Genomic DNA, 16,564 nt, shown 5'->3' with positions numbered 1-16,564 from the left:
TGGCAACGTAGATTTCCATGTTGAAATTTCACATTTCTTTATGTTGCAACTTAAAGTTTCTTTGAGTTCAATTTTCAATTGTGTATTGTAACACTGTGCCAACAACTGTACAACACATGGTCTGGTTGTGTTTAGGCACAAAAAACACTTAAGGTAAGTTTAGGAAAAGATGATGTTTTGGCTTTAAAAAACTGGTTTTGTCACCACATACATGGCTGGAGATGACCCGACATCGCATTAAAAATATCAAGTGGTTTCAGACTTTGAAATGTTGAATTGCAGTCTTGAACTGTGGGCACTGGCTTGACACCCTTTGCACCTAGCTGTAACGTCACTGTCTTGTAGAAATGTCAATACGGTCCATATGACCTGCATAAATGTTACCTGCCAACATTTTATTCTGGCGACTAGGCTAAACAGCTGACCTCAGGTGCTTCTTCCATTACTCCCTACAAAACTTTAAACCAATCCTCCTGTGAATGATGCCAAAAATGACTGTTTTCCTATTTTGTAGACCAATTTTGACAAAATATTTACCGTCAGTGCTATCTCAGTGACACACAAAACACCACTACCAAATGGGATTGTGGTGATCTTGTTTTGGCAATTGGATGCTCCTCTTTGAAGTCGCGAGCTGCCGCCGTCCCTGCTTGTTTACAGAGAATATAGGCCCACTAACATACAGCTAGTTATTGGTCTCTTCTTTCTGCAAACAAACCGCACCAATGACAGGCTTTGTTGATCTTATAATGGACCCTAACAGTGTTTACATTTGCCACCATGGAGCTCGGCAGCAACACACAAATTTATACTTTTCAAACTTCAAACCAGATTACTGCACTGTATTTATTTCAGAGTGTTTCTCCCCTCTCGTCTCGAGTGTTTGGGGAAACGAGAGCTGTGTTTTCATGTTTGGATTGAGGGTTTCCTTGGTAAATAACTAAACACGCCTCTCATGTGGTGATACTGCCTCGATCAATGCTGTTTGGTTTAATTTTTAAAACATTTATTGTCCTCCTGTGGTCTGACATCTTGCCCTCTACATTTATAGGGGGTTTACAATGTTTATATTCAACGTTTTTTTTCCCCGTCTTTTTAAATAACCATTTCTTCTTCAAAATAAACATTACCTTTTGTGGGTTCATCAACCGTGAAATCGTGCAAGTGGTCAGAATGTGGGAACCTGTTTCAATCTTGGATTAAACAAGCAATAAAAGAGCAAGTTTCCACTCACGACTTATTGAATCATCCAATTTCCAAGCTGAACCCTCTAAACCCACCTGGTGCTCTCAGCTGAGCTGCAAACTGACCTCTCCAAAGAAAAATCCTCACCCACATTGAAACCCAAATAAATTCCAAGCATGCATCGTGTAACCGAGCCAAGTAAAACATTCCACATGTGCTGGTATCAGAGGGAGCTTTGGGAGAGTTGTAGGATCGGGGTTGCAGACTGTCAGAACCATTTCCAAAGCAGCATCATATCTAAGTGAGGTCATTTTGTTGAATCACCCCCAGAAGCAAACTGCCTACGAGGCCCCTAATAACTTTATTACCACATATATCAAGGCCAAGCTTTGGTCGTGCTCAGATTTGTGGGAGACTTGGAAACCATCCGTGAGCCTCTGTGCTGCTTTTCCACTCTCTCCTCGTTCGTTTGACCTATAGTCATTACAGGCTTCTGTTTCCTTTTTTTTTTTTCTCTCCCCTTTGTTTCCTTGCCTGTCTTCATTAAACTTGTCAACTTCCTGCTGTAGCTATGCCAGCCCTGTATTCTGCTCTGCTGTTCTCATCACTGTGCCCTTCAGTTGCCAGGAAACTGAGTATGAAGAAGACATGTGAAGAGGCAGAGTACACCTTCTGACACAAAGTAAACATCAAACCATGTAATATAAAGTATATAGAAAGTTTTTAGAATGAAACTGAGGAGCAATTAGAGTGAACTGATGGGTAGATTCCCGTCTCAGTATGTATTGGTGTGTCTGTGTCCTCTGCAGTTACATCTGCAGCTGATGTATGATTCCAGAGCACAAGACACGAGACAGTGACAATCCTTGATTTCAGAGGCAATCAAGGATACTTGGATTGTGACTTTTTCAGTGAAAATGAAATGACATCATATGAAATTAGGGCTGTAGACAATTATTTACACTACATGGTCAACAGGTTCTCACTCCATACTCGTCAAATATGGAAGCTTTGTGGCCCTACACCTCAATGATGCTCTGTGTGCCCAGCCCAGTCATCGGAGTAAAATGTTGGCATACAATGTTTCTGCAAACCACTTACACATTCATTTCTTTACATGGCATAGGCTTATGTAAAATGTTGACATTTTTCACAAAGTGTTTTCAAATCATGTTTATGACCTGACTATCATGTCCAGAGGTCGAGGGGATGGTAGTAAAGTTAAATGGGAGAAGCAAGTGACAGCTATTCAGGACTACGTTTCAAACACAAGGGGACCAGTAGGTCGGGCCGAGGGGCAGGAAAAGTCCGTGGGGGGGACCAGGGGGTCAGGCCGAAGAGGAGAGCAATTCCAGGGAGCAACCAGGAGGTCGGAACAAAGGGCAGAAGCCTCCAGAAGGCCGGGCCGCTGAATGAAAACCACTGGCGAACTGGGAACAAGAGTCTGATGTGGCGTCGACTGGGATCCCCGACACCAGACACCAGAGATGTCGGCGGGGGCGCTGGGAGGGCTTGGTTCTGGGGCACTGTGAAGGCTTGACTCTGGGGTGCTGGGAAGGCTTGCCTCAGGTGTGCTGGGCAGCGGCGAGTCGAGCAGCTGGGTAGCGGTGAAGAAGAGCAACCAGGGCGCTGGATGTCCGGGAGTCTGGATGTGGTCAGGAGCCTCACTTTCTCGAGGGAGGCACCTTGTAGGCTAGGCAGGTTTTCCCAGAAAGGAGACTCTTGGGACCCATCGGAGGTGTAACTAGTCCTAGTGCTGACTGGAGGCTAGCAGGCTGGTGGCTAGCAGACACTGAAGCTTATGGGAGATTAGCAGACACAGGAGCTGGTGGGAAGCTGATGAAGTTTTCATCAGCATCAGAGTCAATGAGAACTTGAAGGGGTAAGGGGTGTTGTGGCCACAAAAGGGAGCCCAGCATGTGAATCTGTGAAGGGGGGAAAGGTAAGGTGGTGGTGTGGCTCATCAACATTCCCCTAAACCGTGATGAGCCTGCCCTTTTAGCAGTTGAAGACACAAGAGAGGAAGTGACCAGAATCACCACAGTAGATGAAGAGTTTTTCTCAAAATCTTTTTTGTCTTTCCAAGGGAATTAGTCTCAGACAGCCCAGCTGCATGGGTTATGGTAAATGGACTTGCATTTCTATAGCACTTTTCCAGTCTACTGATTGCTGGAGTAAAAAATGTGGAAGAGCACCTCTACTAGCCTTCTTTCTACGTCTCTCCCACAACCTGTTGTCGAGGCGAATGGCTAACGCTAGTCATGGAAGAAGAATCTGCTTTTTTTTTTTTTGGTCCACAACAAAGCAGTCAGTTACTGTGTCAGTGTCCGGCCCATTGGAATGGCAAATTGTTCCATTCTGACAGACCTAATCTGCTGCCATTACTTAATACAGTCAAAAGTTTAAACCTCCAGTATAAAAGTTTAGAGCAAACATATTCAAAAAAAGCTTTTAAATGATGAAATAGTTTGCATCTATTGTACAATAAGATTATCTTTAAAAAAAATTTTTGCCAATAAAATCTTGAAGGCATGCCAAGGGGAGCATGGCCCAATTCAGAGGAAGCTCTTGCATCTGCGGTGTCCCCTTCTTGCCATGCATTACACAAATTAATTATTTCAGGACTACAAAAATATTTGTATGTTTTTTTAATCTTAATAATAGTCACCATCTAATATTTGGTAAAGGTTTAAAGGTGCTATATGTAAGAATCAGCCATTTCTGGAATTGAGAGCAACATGTCGCCAGAAAGCTGGGTTGTCCATCCCTATTACAAGAAACAGGTCCCTCCCCATTGCTTTGTCTTTCAATAAACAGCCATCTTAGCAAACATATTAACACTCTCAGTACCAAGTAGGTACTGTTTAAAGCTATCACTGATAAGCTAATATTAGCAGCTTTCTGCTTATTTTGGCATGAAATGTAATTATTTTGCCAAGAGCTGTCTCCAGCAGTGGACAGCAACGGCAGTATTATTTTTTCTTCCTGGGTATACTGCCCACTGAATATGCGCCGTACTGTTTTGCCTGCTGGCCCCATCTGCGAGTACTCGCTCTGCCCATAGACCTCATATTTGTGATGACATTACAGATTTTTCAATCACTTTTCTTGGCTCAAGGAAAGTTATTACAAATATAAAACTCCTGTGGATCAAAAATTCATTAGAAAAAAGGTGTCCTGTCAACAGTTTTACAATCAAGACTGTCTATGGGGAAAGTGCTTTTTGGGCTGTATTTTCACAATAACGCGAGTGGCCACTAGGACAATATTGGAAGCAAATCTGAGTGGCACCACCATATACAGGTCTAAACAATACATTCATCCTCCTCCTCTCAAGTTGGGCTGAAACCAGACTGGACACTTCAGTGACTCACTATTGCTCCTTGAGGTACAAAGTGGTATTACGAGACATGATGGGCCAAGGCTAGCTGGTCTGTATCTCTGCAAGACAATACATTAACATCACTGACAGAAAGTCAAAGCTGTTATTTCTTCACATTCTGCTGAAAATATAAATTTAAACAAAAATGCTTATATATACATATAGCTCCTTTAACAGTCAAGAACTAGTCTGATGTGAAGGATTTCCTAGTCTTCACATATTAAGGCAGCTCCATCAGTTCATCACCGCAGACAGACATCGCCTGCTGCATGTGTTGACTTTTCAAAGCAATGAAGGAACACCATATCAGATGCCATCAGTCGTAGATGCTGTCCATTGTATATCTTGTCAATGTGTGACACACATTTCAATGCGATGTCTGGTCAGTTTTTCTTCTTAAAACCAAAACAAGCGTGGCCGACCCATGCATCACTGCCACGCAGCGGCTGACATTAAATCGATACAGGGGGCATGTATTTGTGTGTCTCTCCGTGGCCACAGAGCTAATGACAAAACAAGACAAATTAAGTGTCTGCTTAGGCGCACTTCCTCGGCTTGACAGGATGATGGGGGCGGCGTAATGGGAAAAGAGGGGAGGAGCAGACAAGAAACCATATAGCCGAGAAGAATACTTCATTTTATGGGGCCTCGTTTGGAGAGCTGCTGGATGTGCTGCACACAATGTGATGTGACACTGATTACCACCAGCATGTCAAGACAAGATAACCTCTCTGCGTATGTGTCATGCTGGGTCTATATATGTGTTTGTGTGTGTGTGGTTTGCCTCAAGGGCCCATTGTGAGGCTGTGAAGGTGGCAGAGTTGGAGAGGCACAGACCAGGACTGATAATACAGAAAGGCATATCGCTACATCAGACGCTGGCAGTGAAACAAATGGGGTCAGAGAAGGTCAACAACATCACAATGTCAGTCTCAGTCTGCTGCTGGTGTGACTGTTAGTTTTGCAGAAACATGGGAGCTGATAGACCAACCTCTGAGCTGACACACAATTGCAAAACAGACAGACATAGTAGTAGTTTATAGTCTGGCATTTGATTCATATCAGTGAGGATGAAGTGTTTGCGTGTGGGAGCATGCATTTGAAAAATAAATAGAGCCTGAAATGGTTGTGTCTGACTGCAAAATTTCAGCGACAGTTAACAAGAATGCAATGTGTCGGGAACAAGTGTGTTGTTTGTGTTGTTGCCTCTTCATGCCAGGCCTCCGTTTTTAAAGCGTGTGCTGAAACCTTGTGGCGATTACACCCAGCCATATGTCTAGTCTGTGAACACTGTAGCTTTGCACTCATCCAATCCATTTGGCCTTTTTTGTATAAACAGCCACTCTCATCAAACGCTTTATAATTAACCATAAAATATAACTGGAGGAACTGTGGTGAGCTGTCGCTTTTGTCCGGCGTCCAAAAAGCGGGCCTGGCTTCCTCTGGCAGGATAATTTCATGAGTCTTTTACAGCAAATTAAAACAGAGTAGTGTGGCAGTGTGAATGTGGGGAGTTATTTTTCTCTATGTGTCTCTAAATTATTTAAACAAGTGAAAAATATTACAATTAGAAGTTTAAAACTTCATAGCCTACCACCAGACCATGGTTTATATGAGGGCGCGTATCTGTGTTTTTAACCCACACTGGTCAGCTTTTTATCTTGAGAATCATATCAGAAAAAAGTGAAAAGACCATAGTGGAGCTACAGTATGACTTGTTCAAGGCCTGTTCAAATAAATATGTACTCCTCAGAAACAGCGCTCAGGGAGGTCGTGTTCACTGGTCACCAGGTTGGTTTTCTCTTTGATAACAGTCTTCTCTGTTTCAAAAGCCACTAAATCTGTGGAAGCAGCGGAACTGGAAGTTTTTTATATACCTCAAGTTTCTCACTGTCGGCTTCCCTCCCTCTCCCAACTTCCTCTTTCTCTCTGTATATACTATATACAGTAAATACAGTACGTACATATAGAAGAATACATTTTACAATAACAAACAATGCCAAGAGCAATATGCTCAATGGCAAATAATACTGGGAGCTACATATTGCCTAGGTAACGAGGAAAAATAACATGGGGATAACAATCATATGCATACATATTTAAAAATGAACTCTCTTCTAACATGTTGAAACAACTTTGCTACTAAGTCAGTCCATTTGTAGTTTTATCAGTATGGTTTCAGTTCCGGGTTGTTACTTGTTTTCTTCTTATTCTTAAATATTTGGGGCACATGTGTAAATACTACAATTTCATCTTCTGCTTCTCACCTTTAAGACAGTCAGTGAGCTATTCCAATACTCACCTGACCCAACACTGACTACTAACAATTAAGTTGTACTCATTTGTTTTTGGATACTATGTTTTAAAATAAAACACATCTGTAAAATGTCAAATTTGTTCACTGCCACGGTTTTTAAACTCTGGGAAAAGTGCTACACTCTTGTACCAGAGTAGTGGAATAGGGACATGGTTGGGGTGGAAAATGGAAGAACAAAATAAAAGACCATTACACTCGCATGTAGTTAGGTTTAGGCAACAAAATAACTTTGCTTAGGGTCAGCGTTTACACAAGTCTTGTGATGACTTTTTACTTTTTTTGGACAGATATCTCAATCTTTTGTGCACTGAGAGCTGATTGTAACGTGATGTGAGAAATGAGACGTTCCCTGACTCTCTCTGTTGAGTCTGCAAGCCCGTGGACAATTTGATTAAATTGTTTATTGCTGCTGGACTGTGGATTTCTTTGTGAAGTACTCAGGTCCGTCACAGTCCAAAAGATGTGACTTTATGCAAGTTCTCGAACTCCTCGTCTCAGCGCCTCTCTCCGCTCTGCTAACAGAGAGCAACAGGCGCTAATACAGTTTAGAAATGGAGTCTGCTAATGTAAAATAACGACCAACTTCAACACACATAGGTTTCACAGGTTTTCATTTAAACCTGTTTTACAGGGAAGATTTACCTGTAATAGCACTGAATATTGAGCTGCACGATTTAGGTTAAAGCAACAATATGCAAGACTTGATATTATTGTAATTTAGTGTCCGTATGTCGCTATCGCCCATGACTGAGATTTACTTTTGCCTTTGCTAAGTCAATCTTTCTTTTTCTCATCTTAGATTCTTTCATCAACATCCACATGGGCCACTCATAGATGCTGCTGAGCCCGGTTCCTGAGCCTGCTAACCCAGCCTGGTGCTCTAAAGCACCAAAACTCCCCTGGTGCTCCAAGGTACAAGTGCAGTCTGCACAGCTGCGTGGCTAACTGAGCTAACTCGAAGCAACTGCAGCGGAAAAACCAGAAAAAAACATTTTGAAAATGTATATACACATTTCTAAGAGAAAATATAATAAAGCTTTGCACACTTCTCTGTGGGAATCGCACCCGCTCACCCAAGTTACATAGTGCAATAACAGGCATTCAGTGCACAGAGTGGAAATGACAGTGTCACTATTCCCCCTTTTACAAGTTAGTGTACCATCAAAATGATACTGAAGCTGCAACTTTAATGTAAGGATAGTTACACAATATTGCTTTAATTAATATACATCTTTGATAGTATACACAGATGAGTTTAAAGTATATGCTCCACTACTGTTTCTCTGTCTGCATCCAATTACATTTTTCTCTCTCCCTGTCAACCTCCATTCACTCTCTCTCTCTCTGTCTGCATTCAACTCTGAAGCTCTCTATTTCTCTATTTCTCTCTTCCTCTCGCGCTCTCTCTATTTCTCGGTCTCAGCTGAGTACAAATCCTCCCTCCATCTCTCACTCCACATCCAATTCCATTTCTCACTCTTGATGTGTATACATTTCTCACTCACTGCCCCCTTTGCTGCGTCTGACTGCAAATATTTCCATCCCTTTCTCTTTCTCACCCCTGCCACTATTTGTCTATGCCTGTCTCTTCCTCCTCTCAGTCTCCCTCCCGCTGCATCTCTTTCTCTCACTGTCTGTCTCTATTTGTCTCGGTGGACAGGTTGGTTTCTCGGAGGGCTGCACTCTGACATGGTGAAATGGAGTTAGTTTGTTCCTGCAGTGATGGCAGCACTTTGCAGTCAGGATAACAACTGCAGATATCGACAGAGAGAAGGGAGAGGACTTCAGGGGTCACCATGAGCTGGCAGGAAAGAGAGGTGAAGCTCCAAAGCACTGTGCACATCAACTGTAGGTACGGTGACATACGACCCTGAGGTTAAGGCAGGCTGTTTCTATAAAGTACGGTTTATTACACCTGGGGTCTTACGTCATACTTATGATACATAACAATACATCAGTTATGATTACATGGTTCTCATAAAATTGATTGCTGGAATATGGCATATGATGACGCTACCGCAATCATCCGAATGGACAAGAAATAGTTTAATAAGATCATCTAAACTTCTTTATTTGGATGTCAAACCTTCTGTTTCCTCGCTCGAGCTCTCTGATGCCAGTAGAGATCGTTTAGAGTGACGACAGCATGAAGCAAGTTGGAAAATGACTCAGCTATCATCTCCTTTTTTTGTAACACACAGCGAGCGAGGCCATCTCAACTGCAAATCATCAACTCGACTCAACCCACCCACAGCCACAGGGAATGAACACCGTAAACACTGCAATTGCATGTCAGTAGTCTTCTACCTACTCATAGTACAAAGCAAATACAAAGCAAGGTACCATGGGGAATATGATTACTGCTGCCTGATCATACACTATCTAGTGTTGCAGTGATGATATCAACAGGGAAAATCCAATGCTGAACTGAATCCTACCTCCCAACCTTTTTGGATTGTGACCCCTTACGAAGAAAGCAGTGTATTGTTTGGACTCCTTGTCGCATTTCAGATGTCTGCTGTCAGCAGTTCCACCAAAGAGACACTTTCCCTCTAACATGTGTTTTTATTAAATAACTTAAGTTGCTCCCGGCTCAAAGAGCCCTAATGATCCAATATTTCACATTTTCACATCTATAGAGTAGTTTAAACAATCTAATAATGCCATATCACTATATCAGTCACAGGGACAATACTAGTACTTCTATTTAAACTTAATCTAAGATTAGTTCTTATCAGAGTTTAGTAAATCTAGGTTTAAAATGAGTAAATCCAGATTTACAATTTAGTAGAGCTCCATTGTTGCACCATTGAAAATGAATCTCTGCTTAGAAAATCAAAGTTTATTTCTGTAAACCAAAGTTAAACAGATCAATGTGGAGATGCTACCCAAATGGAAAAAAATAAATGAAATAAAATAAATCTGCGTGCTGTCAGGACCTAGTAAGTGTAAAGGAGGGGAAAAATTTACTTTTGGCAGCTCTGTATTAAAGATTTTACCTTGTTTGCTAGTTAGCTAAATAAGTTAGCTTAACTGTTACATCATGCTGGTTTTCAGCTGTTTCAGGAGTTACTGCTGGTGAAAACCCAACATTTCCTGCTTCCTGCTGCTTCGTAATAAAAGTTTTTCAATGACAAAATCACATCAGACTTTTATTGTGAAGAATTTATAGGGAATTAAAATTGCGTTTTTTGTCCAATACTACAGCCAGGAGGAAGAGTGTTTACAGCTGTTCCTCTGACTGTTAGTCGAAGCCATGTAGCAGCCTGCTGCTTTTAAATGTCTTCGACTCAAGACAAATGCTCTTTAGTTAAAGACACACATGTTCAAATGTTGCACCTTTGTGTTGAATTAAAAATACTTAAGCAGTTTTGTGTCACATGGTCACTATTGGCACACTCCTACTTCCTGTACAAGTTAGGTCTGAATGAGACAGCACATTTTTCTCCTGTGATATCATCCTCTCATGTCACATCCTGTCTTTGGTCACATCCTGTCGGCCCTCTGTAAATAATCCAAGTCAAGATCACCAGTCCTGTCACATGAGTCATTTAGTCAGCGGCAGTTTCACGGCCACAGCCAGGCCTTGTGACAAAGACAGAAATACAATAGAAAGAAGAACAAAGCAAAATGTCCCATGAAAAATAAATATCTCATCATGACAGCACATATACTGGATGACTGCTCCACGTCCACTCACACAGGCTTCTAAGTCTGGCAAGATACCACCCACCCCTGCAGCAACACACACTCACCTACAAAGGCCAGCATCTCATGTTCCTCAGTAGCCCGTCTCACTGTATCAGCTAATCTTTACGATCACGGGTCAGGCTGCCATTGTTGGGATTTCCTCTTCTTAATTACTAGGACACCGCGCTTTGTGCCTGCTGTGCTGCTGTTTCAGGCTCCATTTCGAACTCTGTTGTGTGTGTGCCTTTAATCCCTCTGTGAGGTTGGAAGGGCCAGAGGGGCAGCTAGGTTTACCACCTGTTGTGGCAATTACTAACTGAACAAAGCATGGAAGGCGGGGAGGGGTTTTTATGCTCTATCAGTGCTTTGTATTTTACCAAGGAAAGAGTCATCATAATCAGAAGTTAAACAAGCACCAATATCAATCAATTCCAACATGACATTAAACCTGCTGTAGATCTTTATGTAAATATCGATCTGATCACTTAATGAGAACGGAGAAAACGTCTCCATCCACAGAAAGTGATGCTTTTTAACTTCAGGGAGCAATTAAAGCTACATAATTAGCATGGGGTGTACTTAAACAAAGGTGAACAATGAATCTGCCACTGCCACCGACACCCAAGACTGATGAGGTTAAGAATGTGCAGTTTAATAGAGTCATGTTACACATCTGCAGAGGGCCGCAAGTATCACCCATAGCTGTTTTTCCTGGGGAAGTTACTGGGGAAACAGCTATGGCTGATACTTCCGGCAGAACTAGCGGTAGTAACAAAGTATCCTAATAACTGACTTTCAAGGCTTTAGAAGCGCTAGTTAAGTGGACAGAGCAATAATAATAGTGTTAGTAATATTCACTAGATAAAGTTGCTAACCTAAATTATTATGAATGAATGAAAAAGTCGCGCCCATAATTTGGGCAAGGTATCACGGGTTCTAGGAATGAGGTGGATGGTCCATAGTCACAAGGCAGATGTTTTCCTCTGACATCATGCCCAGGTTGGCAAGCTCCAAAGTCGTATTCCAGGTGTGTTCCAGGTTGAAAGCTGTATACACTTAAGGAATCTGACTAATTGCTAATTATTTGACCGCTTCTGGATTGATCAGCAACTGAAAACACAATGGATAATGAATATCTGGAGGTGCATTGGGCCGTATTTCAAGGTAAAACAATATACTTGACAACCCGTTAGCTACTGTTAGACAGCAGCTAATGTTAGCTTTTAACCACTTCCTGGCTAACATCACCGTTCAGTAGTGTGACACAATACAACAGGAGAGGTTAATTAATTCTGAAATATCAGCGCGCATCTTGGAACAGCATGGAGATGGAAGCTAGAGGTTGAACGCTTATGTTTACGACGCTTATGTCTAACGTTAGCTGATGGGTTATCAAATATGTTGTTTCACCTTTAAGGCTTGATGTCCCTCTGTATTTGCGCTATCCATGGCCTGTTCAGCTTCTGATCAAGCAGTGAAATGATAATGATTTGTTGGATCCCCTTCATTTATGTGTCTTGCAACCACAGCAGTTCGACATTTGAGCTTCCCACTCTGAGCGTGATGTCAGAGGAAAGTTACTGCCATGTGAAAATGGTCTATCAGAAAAAACCTTTTATTAGTAATGTGGTTTGTTCGTGGAACAATTTTGAAAAATGGTTCAACTGTATGTGTTTATCTGGGTTCAAAGCAGAAGGAAATAAAAAAACAATTCAAAGAGAATAATTCATGAAGACTTTTATCATGAATATTATTCTAAGGCTGACATTTGGACTGGTAACAATTGTTCACTGTTGTCCACTGTATCTGATGTGTTGTTTTCTGTTACTGCTGAATGGTTTTGGGCAAAGTTCTTGTTGAATGAGAGTCATCATTGTCCAAGTGTCGAACCAATTATCTAATCTCCCTTGAAGTTTATGTTAAAGGAACAGATGTGCTTTTATTTTACCAGACAGATAAAACAGACTGCAAGACATGTGCAAGCAATGTGTGTTTTTATAGTGTTTTTCTGGCGGGCTTAGGGAAACATAATTTAAATCACACAAATCTCCTGCAGTTTATATGGTGTGAATGTATCTATAATGATTGATCATTTGAGCTTTCTGGTTTCACTAAAGGCAGACCGATACTTTCTGCTCATGTCTTGCTTTTGATGTGGACTCTATGGTAGACTTACGCCTTTAGCATTGTTCTTCTGGACAAGGTTTGCCACCCAGTTGGCAGAAGAAATGTTGTCATTGTATGTTTATGCAGACAACTAATATGCTAAATGGTTTTAAATGTTATGTTGCAACAATGCTAGAGTTAGGAGAAGATCATGGTTGCATTTATCCATCCATTATCTGAAACCGCTTTCCTTTCCAGGGTTATGGGGGGGCCGGAGCCGATGCCAGCTGACATTGGGCGATGGCGGGGTACACCCTGGATAAGTCGCCAGTACATCACAGAGCTCATATATAGGGACAAACAACCATTAAAATACTTTTTTTTATTTTTTGCCAGAAAAATAGCAACAAAATGTCTGCATCTTGCTTAAAGTCCGCTTTTGTTGAAAGAAAAACAGCTGAAAATGGCGGTCTTGAGGTGGTCTCAAACAGTGCTCTGCTTAGGTCAACTCATATACAGTAGATGTTATCTGAACTACGCCAATTACCTAATGTAGAAATTTTTATGTGATATATATGGAACATAGACATTCAACCCTGTAGGCAACAGGACGCACACCTCCAACTCAGAGGGGTAACAACTCCTTTTCCCTCATTAACGATATCAGGTTACCTGTTATGAGTTTAAATCCAACATATTGCCAAACAGGCGCGTTTGCTTTTCGCTTTGACTACAAATCCTCTCTCCACACAAACAGTTAAATGTGACTCCCTTTGTGCTGCAACTCTGCGGCTGGCCCCGCTGCTGCACGGATTAGAGGCCTCTGGGAAAAGATCTGCACTAACTAATAATATAAAATGTATACAAACTGCTGTCTGCATTGTTGTATTATGTTAATAATGGAAATAAAACTACATTTTCAGAAATACTGCTCCTTCTTGTAGTACTTGAACATTGTAGTGGCACTCGTACGAGATGACAATACCAGCAGTGGCCCCAAGATAATTTGAGTTTGAGACTCCTGTATTAGATGATTATTGTGCAATCCCAAAGTCCCTTCATTCCTATTGGAACCTCAGTGATCTTCGATGTGTTTGCAAAACTCCTCCTTCCATTTTTTTTTCCCCATCTCGTAATATGCCCCAAGTACACTGAAACATTTTGACTGTTGCAGCACATTTCAGATAGACCATATGTACTGTATGCCACAGGAAGTTAGGATTAAAATTAATAAGCTGTATTGATTGATGGATGTAATACAGCTCAGTTTATACATTTTGTCTAAGTGAAAAGTTTGACAGCATATTCAGCTAACATCAGTAGCATGCGATCGTATAGAGTGCACGCACTGTATAACATTAGTGGTTCATACATAGTTTAACAAAATATTTCACAAAACCGGCTACACAGCTGGCAGGACAACAAGTTCACCTATTTATCCCCTTGCATTATTCAGCTTGTTTTTATCTAGGTATTGCTCCATGCAAATTAGCTTCCTCTCATGCCAGCTGTTTGAAACAAGGCTTTACAGGAAGTAGTGTGTCCTTCATGCAGAGAATTGTCAGCAGAGAATGTAGGGGTGAGGATGATTTTTGCCACGTAGTGACATTTATGTGGTGGATTCAAGTTTGTCTCATCGCAGCCACAAATGTGTGGAAGTGCAGGAGTAGTTCCCTCCCCACTACATCCCAGCTTTTATCTGAAGGACACACACCTTAATATAGAAACTGTCTGACTAAGGTTTCTTTGAAGAACTTGGACAGACTTTAAGTGTATATATTAGCCAATATACTCTATAGATCTCTATGTATGGATCCCCCTGAGAGCAGAGGGTTTCTCCTGCAGTCACCAAGGTGATTTTGGGGAGGGTAATCTCTCATAATTCAAGTCGGATGGATTCACCGGAAATCAAATCAGCTTCCCAGACTGTGAGCTGAGGAGGCAATATCCCAGTGCAATTCTTCATTGACCTACATAGCATTTCTCCCTGACAGTTCCCTCCTGCTCTGCTCCTCCCGCCTTCCCTCCCCGCCATTGCCCTGATCTCGGGGGCTTCTCCCTGTGCGTTTGATGATGAGCAGCACAATATTCATCATCTCAGCCTCAGAACTGGAGGGAGAATAGAACATTAACCCACACCAAAAATTGGAATTTGCCAGGCAGTTTGCTCCCTGGCTTTCCAGAAATGTAATTAAGCATCAGAGACAATCGCGAATCTGTGTGTCTCCAAAAAATGTTCGCTTGATTAGGTATCGAGGATTGGGTAATTTCCATCAGTGATGATGTGAAATTGGGGTGCTGCAAGAGTGAGTTGGATGTGTGTGTGTGTGTGCACCCTAAGTTCTCACACACACCCACACTCATTTGCAGATAAATGCTGTCACATGTGCAGACACTCATACAGATCCACATGCACACCCAGAGACAGACAGTAGGCTCCCTCATCATTAATTCAGGAGCCATCACTCTCACCCTCCTCCTGCCCCTGAGAAGCTCTCGATGCTTCCTGGCAACATTATGCATATTTATTCATACATCCCTGTTCACTAAATGTCACTGTAAATGTTTCTACTTCTAATGAAGCCATTTCTTTATGTTTTTGTTCTATTCCCACTACCCCCCCCCCCCCCCACTTCCCCTGTGTTTCCTGTTTGAATGAGGATATCCCTGCGAACGTCTCAGCTTCGTTGTACTTTCTCCATTACTGTAACGTCTCTTAACTTCAGACGCGCTTTATTCAACCCTCTGCTAATTCCATTCACACTTAGTTTCACCTCGCTCCGAGCCCCTCAGAGGAGAAAACGCTGCCTTTGTAGCAATTACTCCAGACCTTGATCTGACTGAGCCCCCCCACCTACCACCACCACCACAGCTCCACCCCTCAAGAGTCAGCGGTGCAGGGATTTTTTCAGTGTATCCTCTGTTTCCCAAGTCTTCACCCAGAGCCTCAGAAAGTGAACGGAAGAGAGTCAGCTCACTCTGGCTTCTGTTTGTCTCCCTCCTCTTTGTTTTCCAAATCTATTCACCTTTCCCTGCTTTCCCACCTCCCATCTCGTACGTGTGCGTTCCACATTCCTGCGAACAAAAAAGCCGAGATTACGACACAAGTTTGAAGGTGTGTCGTTTGTGCCAGCAAGCCTGTTCAAGAGCGCATGAAACATTCTTTTTCTGATAATTATCAACAGCAGACATTGTGAAACAGGTACAGCAGCCACTGTACTGCGAGAGCTATGTAGCCCCTATTCATGTGCACAGTAACCTTTCAGCCTGTAGCTGTCTTTTACTGTGGTTGTCATGGAGGAGTAACTGGAACACAGTCTGATTAGTAGGTAACAAGGCCTTTTAAAAAGTTCATGGTCTGCACCTCTAATCCACTTTGTAATGCAGTGGAACAGGAACATGCATTTAAAATATTCCTGCTGGTGGAGGAAATACCATATCTGTCATCTTATACCAAACCTAAAAGTACAGAATATGATCCGCAGTAATGTCTCTGTGACAGACAGAGTTTTTGTTGTTTTCACAGAGGACATACTGCCAAGATGGATATGGCGCAGCTCATATCAAAGCTTGGGGTTTTTAGCACATAAATCCAAGGGATTAAATGGTCCATATGACAGCAGCAAGCAAGCCCCAGTGTCTGAGATCAGTGCAACATACGTTGGATGATATGACATCAGGACTGGCATCCGGCACCCAGTCATTTGGGGCAGCAGTGCTGAAAATATCAGGCCTTGCTGTGCAGCTGCAGTCGGAAAAAAGACGAAATGCCTGAATGGGTGGCCCAGTAATCTCCCATGGCTGCTAGCTGGTTGGATTCTACTTGCCAATAATTGTGATGGGAGCTAATAAACTGCACCTTTAGGGCGTTTTCAAACCCAATA

The sequence above is a fragment of the Pagrus major genome, chromosome 19, assembly GCF_040436345.1.
Source record: "Pagrus major chromosome 19, Pma_NU_1.0".
Taxonomy (NCBI): domain Eukaryota; kingdom Metazoa; phylum Chordata; class Actinopteri; order Spariformes; family Sparidae; genus Pagrus; species Pagrus major.
The sequence above is the reverse complement of the archived record's forward strand: the minus strand, read 5'-3'. Positions refer to the sequence as shown.